We start from the raw sequence: 10,321 nt of genomic DNA, 5'->3' as shown, positions 1-10,321 counted from the left end.
TCCATCTTACTCTGTTCTCTTCTTAGCCCATATGTGCTTCTCTCCCCTACTATCCTTCCCTCCCTTGGGCGACCTTTCCACTGTCTTCCTCCTTTTCTTCAGAGTCTTAGTTATTTCATCTGCAAAATAAGGGTGCTTATACTGAAGGCTGTTGATACTGCTTCTCCAGCCTTGCATTCTGGTTCAGAGATGGGATTCAATCAGAACTGCTCTCTCAGGGTTGTCCTCTGAGGTCTGGCCTGGGCTTCTGTGCAACTATACTCCCTGCACAAAGGCCCAAGGGGACAGGTCCAGGGTTTCTTGCTCCTGCTTGCTGCAGGTTGTGGACAGGACTATTTCATTTCTCACCCAGACTGGAGACAGGCAAAGATACCCAGTCTAGACATTGCTTTGCTTCCAGAATTAAATGGTTTCCTCTCAGCATCACAATCCCTTTAAGATGAGAGAAAAACTAGAAGAGAAGGTCTTTGATGTTGTTCAGTTGAGAAGTCCATCAGGAGAGAGCAAGCCCGGAAAGGCCTAAGTGAAGGGCTCCACAGTTAGCAGCAGTGTTGGGGCCCTGCCTGGACTTTGTTTGCTGATGGCAAAGTCCCTTGACATAAACATAGAAGAATAAGGAGGGGAATAACAACATTCAGTCCACAAACCAACAAAACAGGAATGAGACCTGCCTTGCATGGGGGATGGCTCTTGCTGTACTAGTGTAGCTCAAGGGGACTTCACTGTGGAATTTCCTGCTTTAAGCATGATGGATTTTCCATTCTTGCCCTCAAATGAACACTGGCCTTAGAGCCCAGTGAATGGCCGGTGATGCTCAGCAAGGCCCTCTGGGAAATGGGCCAATCACCTCAGCAAGGTCTTCTGGGAAATGCTCAGAGGGACAAGCCTCCATTCTTGAGTCCAAACTCTGATGAATGCTGCTGCACCCCTCAAAGCCCCATAAGCCCCTTGCCCTCAGGAACCTGAAGAATGTTTGCAATCACTCCATTTCTGCCTGCTTTTGGACTACTCCCATTCATACGCCAGATACTCCAGCCATACCAGCTGCATCCTTGCTTTCCTTGAGGGCCCAGGTGTTCGCCCCATTTCTGCTTATTCTATTGCTGACTTGGACCACCCTGCCCTCACCCCATTGCTGCCCAACCAAGAACCAGTGTGGCAGAGTGATCATGAGCATGGAATCTATCTAGGTCTTATTCTGGGCTCCAGCTTTATTACCTGTGTGGCCTTGGGCAAGTCACTGGACCTCTCTGTACCTCTATTTCCATGTCTGTTAAATGAGGTAATGGCACTTAGTTCACAGATCAGGGTAAATCCTAAATGGGTTACTATTTGCAGTGTCTTAGATAAAAAAGTGTTAAGAAAAACATGTAAATCCTATCTGCTTTCAAGTTCAACGGAATACCATCTCCTCTTCAAAGCTTTCCCAATTCCCTCCAGGTAAATGTTCTCCACCCTCTGTAATTTCCCACAAGGTTTTAGCTGACTCTATCCTGGGCAACATACCACTTGGTGTCAAAACAGTGTGTACACACGCATCAGCTACCTGAGGGTCGAGGCACCCCTGGTTGGTACACAATAAATCTTTGGTAAATGAGTGCGAGTGAGAAAGTCCGCAGGGACAGTGCTGCTGCTCTTTCACCTCAGCTGGCCTCCCGCACTGAGGGACCTGACCCTTCCCCAGTGACTTGTGATCAGCACACCTCTCAGGCCCTCTGTGTGTACTGGCAAAGTTAGGCAAATTCAGCAGGGCACAGAGTCAAGGGATCCAACAGAAATACAACGAAAGCCACATGTGTAATTTTAAATTTTCTAGTAGCCACATTGGGAAAAATAGGTGAAGTTGCTTCTTTTTCATCCTCTAAAGAGCACAGGAGAAGATCGGAAGTTGTATTCACAGTGTTATAGCTGTATATGTGGGTGACATGTAGTAAAATGTACACATTTGAAGTGTATTTTTAAGGTGACATAAAACTTAACGCTAGAGCATTTCTTAGCATGCCTGAGACCATGAGCTTGATCTCTTACTCCTCCAACATACAGATTGCTATGCATGTTGGTACCTGTGAACCATCACCACAATCAAGATAGTGAGCACTGTCATCACCCCCTAAAGATTCCCTGTACCACTTTGTAATATTATACATTTAATAGTATATTTTACTTAACATAATGTATCTAAAATATCATTTTGACATGTCATCAGCATAAAAGGCAATGAGAGATATTTTATTTTTATTTTTTTTTTTTTTTGTGAAACCAGGGATTGAACTCAGGCCCTTGAGCTTGCCAGACAAGCACTTATTCTACTGAGCCATCTCCCCAGCCTCTATTTACATTCTTTTCTTCATACAAAGTCTTCAAATTCTGATGTGTATTTTATACTTGTTTGCACTGGCCACACTTCAGTTGTTCCATAGCCACATGTGGCTGGTGGCAATGGTTCCAGATGGTGGGGATCTAAATGGTTTCTGAGTATATTTCCCTGTATGGATTTAATGTGTCCTCAAGAGGTCGTGTTCAGGAACATTAACTCTCATTGTAGAGTGTGGGAAAGGAGGACCTAACAGAAGATGTCTAAGTCACAAAGGTTCCACTTTCATAAATGGATTAAGGCCTTACCATAGAGCTGCGGTAGTTCTGACAGGAATGGCTTAGTTCTTTCAAGAGCAACTTGATTTATAAACAGGCTCTTTGGCATGTACCCATTTGCCCTCTCGTGTGATGCCTTCTACCATGAGACAATGCAGCACTAAAGCCTTCAAGTCTTTAATGAAAGGTGTCACCAATGGCTTACACTTTCGGGCCTCCAGGACCATGAGCCAAGTAAACTTGGTTTCTTTGTAAATTACATGGCCTGTGGCATTTTGTCATAGCAACAAAAGCAAACTACGGCACCATCTCTCACATCAAAAGATTTTCTGTGTCTGTCTCTCTTGCAATGAGTTCTCATCTTTGGTCTTTTGTCTGTGGATCACTTGAGCTGGCCTTCTCTGGATCAGTACCAGCTATTTGGCGCACACTTAGAGGGTAGTGAGCAGGCAGCTTCCCAGTGTCCAAGGGAGCTGGAGTTAAGTTCAGCTATTGCTGCTGTGTACGTACCATGGGGCCTGACCTCCACAGCAGCCTGCTATCCACGCTGTAGTCAGCACCTGCACAGGGACTGCTTGCTAGCATTGATCTTGGTGGTTTTCCCAGTGGTCTATGTGTGAAGATGTTAAAGAGTTGATCCCCAGGATGGTGCTATTGGGAAGTGATGGAATATTTAAGAGCTGGAGTATGACGGGAGGTCTTTACGTCATTGGAGGAATGCCCTTAAGGAGAACTGTGGAACCCTAATCTCTTCCTCTTGCTCTTTTTTGCTTTCCATCCATGCGGTGAGCAGTTTTGTTCTACCACACACTTATGCACCATTATGTGGGCAACAGATCCAAAACAGTGGAGCCAACCAATGAAGGACCAATACTTCTAAGACAGTGAGCAAATATAAAATGCTTTTTTAAGTTGATTGTCACAAGTGTTTGTTACAGTAACAGAAAGTTGACTAACACACTTTTCCTTGGAATTCCTATCATATAATAGAATTTCAGAGCAGGCTTTGAATAGGGTAAATTCTGTAACTGACAGAAAGAATTAAGGCATATCAGCTTTAAGGTGTGTTACTATTAATAAATTATCAAAGTTCATAAGTAAATGACTTTGTATTACCATGAGCTTGGATTCAGGATTCATTTTATTCTAAACAAGGGTGGAGTTAAAGCTACCCCTAGTTTAAGGTTACTTTTGCTCCAACAGGCCTTTTTACAGGGAAAGAAAAGGACTAAGGGGCTATATCATTTGTTTTTTGTTTGTTTGTTTGGGTTTGTGTGTGTGTGTGTGTGTGTGTGTCTGTCTGTCTGTCTGTCTGTCTGTCTGTCTGTCTGTGTGTCTGTGTGTGCCTGTGCTGGGAACTGCATATTACCTTAGCTTGTGCTGAGAATCTAAACACTCATTAAAGATCTTTAAAAGATGTGATTACTACAAGTTGAAGAGAGGGATTATCATGTCCCAAGTATGCTAATGAAAGCAAGCCTGGCATGAGTTACAATGCAAAAGAGATTGAGGGGTAGTGATATTGGGTACCAAGGCAAGAAAAAAGAGTGGGTCGCTAAAGTGAGAGACTTCACTTCATCTGGGACCCAGTGCTGTTCCCAGAAGCACCTACACAAGACTTAGAAGCTAAGTAATGCCCAGTGTGGCCATGACAGGCACATCTTCCAGACCCAAGTTCCCTCAGGTCCTTTTTTGGGAAAAGGTGAGGAAATAGGTCTACACAATCACCTTGTTTCTGTTAGGCCTAAAAGGTGTACTGCTGTAGATGGAAGGATTTGCCTGCCTGCCTGTGGATCAGGGAGGGTGGCTAAGAGTGGTGGGAGCTACCTGAGGCCCTACAACTCCTAGTGTCTAGAATGGCCATTGGGGCCAGGGGAAGCTGCAGCTTTTGCTTTTGCAGCTGTAGCGGCAGTGAAGAAAGCAGGAGGGCATCCTGAAGCAGGAAATGCCTTTCAGTGTCATCCCCAGCTGCTTCCGGTTTCCTCCTTCAAGGATTCCACAGCTTTTCTGTATCCTCGCCAACCCTTCTCCCCTGTCCAGATTCTGGCAGGCAGCTGTGCATCCCCCTAGGGGCCCGCACAGGTCTTCTGAGGAACTGTCAGATCCCCATTGTTCTTAGGGCTTCTCCTGCATTCCTTTGGCTTCTGAGGGGAAATGCCTGAAGCTTCACCCCCACCTTAGGGATGCTTGGTCTAATAGTCACCAGCATTCCCGCCTCTCAAGGACACTTCCTGAAAGAATCAGGCTGGGCTGGTCACAGTAAGGACACCTGCTGGAAGCCAGCGATGAAGCGTGAGGGGCTAGCTACACCCCTGTGCCTCAAGCTCACCCGACCCCACCTAGCACCTTTGCCCTCTCCATCCTGAGCATGAGCACAGTGACCCACACTTACCCATGGTCCCAGGCATCCCTAGCCCACCCAAGGCTGCAGAGGTGCACGCATTCCCACCCAGTCCACTCTGCCAGGGGTGCCATCAGTTGTGGCAGGGCCACCTCTTTCCAGAACACTTCCCTGATTAACAGAGAAATCTTTCTGTGTGAACACTGCCATGTGTTCACATACTATGTGATGAGCTCAAGGCCCTGGGAAGGCAGCAGAGAACACAACAGACAAATCCTCTATTCTTCTGTCTTACTTTCCTCATTTCTGAGAAAAATTATCCAACACTCAAAGTTAAAGGAAGAACAGTCATCTATCTGAGAGATAGCATGGCAACAACTGGCATGTCATGACAAGCAGCCCACATTCAGAAGACCAGAATGACATGCCCTGCAAGCATGAACTTACTACTACAAATTACCATCTTCAGTGCAGTTGCTTAGTTCACAGGTGTCTTTATATACAGTTAGTCAGGGTGAGAATCTTTCCAATTAACTGCAAGATTCAAAAATCTTCTGGAGATTCTCAGGATCATTGCCTTACCAATCTTCTACATATAACTGTATGGCTTGTCCTTGTCATGTTTCCTAGCTCTTCTTCTTTCCCTCTCTTAATTAGTTAATCCTCAAGTACTTGTTTTCCATTTGCTTGTATTATACCTTTCTATTTGTATTTTGCTGAGTTAACACACCTATAATATTCAAATGACGGAACTAAACAAAAAAGGGGATACAAATGAATGTCCATTTTGTATCTGTGTATTCAAAATGGTTAGGATGGATATATAGTTCTATCATTCTCTTAATGAGTAGAGGGATTTGTTCTAATAGTGTTTGTAAATAGGATATCATGTCTGCATCTTGTGCAGCAAATGACCACTGGGAAGAGAGTATGCAATGTGTTAATTATTGAAACTGTCCTACCAATTTGATTTGAAACTGTCTCATTGCTATTTGTCTCTCAATAAAATTATGGAAAAAATTAAATTAAATTAAATATTTTAAAAAAGTTAAAGGAAGAAAGGTTCATTTAGCCAACAATTTGAGCTTTCAGTTCATAATCAGCTGGCTCCAAGGCAGAGTGACATGGCAGAGGAGCAACAGTTCATGGGGGGCAGAAGGTAGCATCACAAACAAGGGGTGTTAGCAGCTCCTTCCTGCCCCCTTTGAATTCTATCTATGCTACTAGATTAAGATTAGGAGATTAAGGTGGATGTCCAACCAATCAGTGGACTGATTCAGAAATCACTCACCTTTAATCCTAGCACCCTTAATCCTAGATTGCACCATGAGTCAACCACACACTGTAGATATAGCCACATGAGAAAAAGCCCCACCTCTGATTGCATGAAGTTTTGATTGGATGTGTGCATGCATGCTATAACACTTCCTGAACTTTATTCCCAAGTGTGGAGAGAGGATAACAGGCAAAGTAAAACATACTGCGATAGGAGGTCCTGGGTGGTATGGATAGAACAGTGGTGCCCCAAACTTGTACTATGCTGTTCCTCTGCTAAAGAACCAACCTTGGCTCCCATGCACCTGTGATACTGAGAAATGTCAGCCCACAAGGAACGCAATGAGGGACCAAGGTTGGATTCAAGTGGGAGACACTGCACCTAAAAACTAGAATTCCTTGACTGTCAAGAGATGTGAATATGGTGTGTGGGGAAGTCCTTGAACACTGACCTGTCAAGGTGCAAGTCACAGAGCTGATGGACTCAGACTAGAACCAGTGAGGGAGTGTAGGGGAGTCAGTGGGGGCCCAGCAAGGCCGCACAGAGAAAGTAGGTGGCTGCAACTCTGGTTATCACTACAGTGGAATGGTCCCTTCTATTTCTACTCCCAGTGGCTGTTCAGGAAGCTGACAAGCCCAACAAAGGAGTTTCCATTCTAGACCTGGAAGGCTCAAGCCAAATGTCTGGGCTGCAGTTGTCACTCCTATTGGCAAGGTTTACTTTTCCCTTTAGGCTGGAGTTCACCCACCTTAGGCAACATTTGGGAACTCACCTGAGAATCCCTGCCTTAGGCCCCATCCCTTCCCTGTCCATAGCCTTATCCCTTCCCCAGGAGACCTAGAACTTCTGAAGACTGAGGGACTGTGGCATGTGTGGGACTGAAGCTCTCCCAGCAGGCAGGAAACGCAGCACTCAAGCCTTCAAGCTCTGCCCTTTGTGAGCTCCCAGGACACACATAACTTAGCTTGATGTTGGGATAAGGAACCAGTGACAGTAACTTATTGTAACCACCAGGGTTACAAAGGGCCCTAGGAGACTATTCAGGCCCTCATTTCCTACATAAGGAAGTTGAGGCACAGAATAGGAAGGGATGCGGTCCAAGATCAAGTGCCACTGAGTTGCAGGAGGGGAGGAACATGGTCTGAAGGAGACTTGCTAAGGCAGAAAGTACTATTAGGCAACTAAGATTGGAGCTCTTCTAAGCACAGGTGAAAGAGTTGGTCCAAGCATCACTTGAGGAAGCATGGGAGAAGCCCATGGGGGTATGCAATGAACAGATAAGTAAATAAATGGAACTGATTCTTGCTGGAAGGATGAGGGAAAGGACTGGGCCCTGGGGGTACTCAGTCCTGCTCTGGGTCCCCATAAGGGAGTATGCAGTAAGGGCTTTCTGCCCATAGGTAAGTAGGGTGGCAGAAACTGGGATGGTGGTGATGGGAGAGGAGTAGATGAGAAAGAGGGGTGCCCCATCCTTACTTGGGACAAAGAGCTTCCTTCTTGACTCCCCTTTCATTGGTTTGTTTGCAGTGTCAGAGATGGAACCTTGGCCTCCTACACTCCACACAGGTATGACTGGGCTATGACTTCAGCTCTTCCCACTCAGTTTTGAGCACTTGATTGCTGGCAAGCACTGGCAGATGCACTGTGCACGCACAGAGAGCATGAACATGCAATATCTCTGTGAAGCAGGCACTATCGCAAGCTCCATTTTACAGATGAGGACACTGGTCCTGAGCAGTCCAGTACCTGGTCTGCCAGCTCACCCCTGATCAGTGGCAAAGCTGGGATCAGAACCCAGGTCATTTGGTTTTAATGTTGTGCTCCTCACCATGAGACTAGACTGCATTCTGCCTAAGAATGGCAGCTTGTAGTGGAGTCACTGGCCCTTTTGGTCAAAGGGCCAATCAACTCTCTCACTCATCATGCCTGCAAGTGGCACAGCAAGGCAGACTTTGGGGTCTCCAGACATCTGCACATCTGCACAACACTTTACCTGCCATGTGGCATGAGGTGCTTTCCTCTTGGCCTGCTTTGGAAATGGAAGTTCTACTAAACCTTTAGTCCTAGTGAAGGTTTTGCCATGAGTCTCTCTGAACTTTGTCGGAACAGCAGGGCCCTAAAAAAGACTGGACCAGGGAAGAAAAGTATGAATGGTAAGAGGGAGGGGAGAGATATTGGGAAGCCTGTCATTAGCAATTCACTTAGTGCTTATTAAGTACCTACCGTGTGTCTGTGCGGAGCCATTGGACCCCAGCAATAAATCAGAGAGGTCTGTCTCTATGGTCATGGAGCTTACAGCCTAGAGAGGTAGGCTGACTAGCACACAGACTACAAAGAAGGAAACTGACACCCAAAGAGGTCAAATAATTTTCCCCAGGAGCACAGAGCAAGGTGAGACCCAGAATCAATGCTTGGTCTCGCAATCTAGACTTGTCTCCATTATAGCGCGAACAAGCAAATGTATCCAAGCTTGAATACAGGATAGGAGCTATGAAAAGCGGGTGGATGCTCTCATCTGAATGTATTCCCTCCAAAATAATCTATATGTTGAGACATAATGGCCAATGTGATAGTATTCGCAGGTGGGACATTTAGCAGGTGAGTCAGGATGGGAGTGGGGCACTTATAAAGGCTTGAAAGAGTGGCTTTGCTCACTTCTGCTCTTCCGCCATGTGACAGCCCAGTGTTCCTCCTTACTGGAAGATACAGCAACAAGGTGCCATGTTGCAGCAGAGATCAGCCCTCACTGGATACTGAATCTCCTGGCACCTCGATCTCAGACTTCAGAGTCTCTAAAGCTGTAAGAAATAAACTTCTACTGGGTATAAATTACCCAGTCTCAGGTATTTCTCATAATCACACAGGTAGACTAAGAGGGAATGATTGTCCAGGTGGAGATGTGGGATTTGGGGGGGGGGAGGCTCAGTGCCCATTGAGTCTCAGTACAGTTCCAGGAAATCCACTGACAGGCAACCTGCACACATGGGCAATTCCTGGGCAGCCAGGAGGAGGTGCTTCCGCCAGACCCACAAGTGTTACACATGACCATGGAGGCCCGTGCATTCAAGAAATGAAGTCACTGTTGCTGCCTCAGTCTAAAGAAATAATTACAGTCACTTTTTTTAATGCAACATGGCATTCATGACATCTTCTTGAGTTTCCATGGCAACAGAGAATCACTCCCCACCCCATCCCAACTCACAAGATGTTCTGCCTGTTGTGACCAGGACTTGTATCATGTTGTGCATAAATAATACACATCCACCATGGAGACTGGCTTTACTCCAGAGTCACTCCTGACAGGGGAGCAGTACATGTGGATAGCAGAGGGGCAGGTAGTAAGCAGTCTCTAATGTCTTGCAAGCATCTATTTGCTGCAGCTCAATGAGGTCTATGGCCCAGCCTTCACTGTAGAATCCCCTGTGGGAACTAGCATGGAGGAATCCTTGTTGCCCATTAAAGAAAAGCTCAGTGTCTAATATATCCAAGTCTCAGTAACCTTCTATCTTGGGCTTCAATCTTTTTCTCATGTTAAAGGAACAGAAGTATGTCTTAGTACTTATGACAAAAAAAAGAAGACAACTAACACAGGAAGCATATATTAACATAATAGCCAGCACATAGTAGGTGCTAACAATGTCAAACTTGGAAAGTCCATTCTAAATATATTGCCCTGCCCCTGTGTATAAATCAGGTGTCTTGTTGCTGAAACAAAATGCCTTACACACACAAAGGAGAGGTGATTTATTTGGCTCACAGCTTCAGAGAGTTCAGTCTATGGTAGACTGCTGCCAAGGCAGGAACATCATGGTAGAAAGGTATAGTGAGCTAAGTTACTCACTTAGTAGCAGCTGGAAAGCAGAATACCAAAGAGCACCAGCCAGTCACTGACACACCCTACAAAAGCACACCTTCAGTGCTTGTGCTCCTCCAACAGTGGCTTGCCTTTTAACAGCATGCTCAACTCTGCACTCACTAGTGGATTAAAGGCACTGATAAGTATATCACCCCCCAATTACCTATCCAGGAGTTTCTCTCTCTCTCTCTTCCCTCTTCCCTCTTCCCTCTTCCCTCTTCCCTCTTCCCTCTTCCCTCTTCCCTCTTCCCTCTTC

This window comes from Octodon degus, unplaced genomic scaffold (assembly GCF_000260255.1).
Source record: "Octodon degus isolate 3935 unplaced genomic scaffold, OctDeg1.0 scaffold00063, whole genome shotgun sequence".
Lineage (NCBI taxonomy): Eukaryota > Metazoa > Chordata > Mammalia > Rodentia > Octodontidae > Octodon > Octodon degus.
This window is presented reverse-complemented; position numbering follows the sequence as displayed.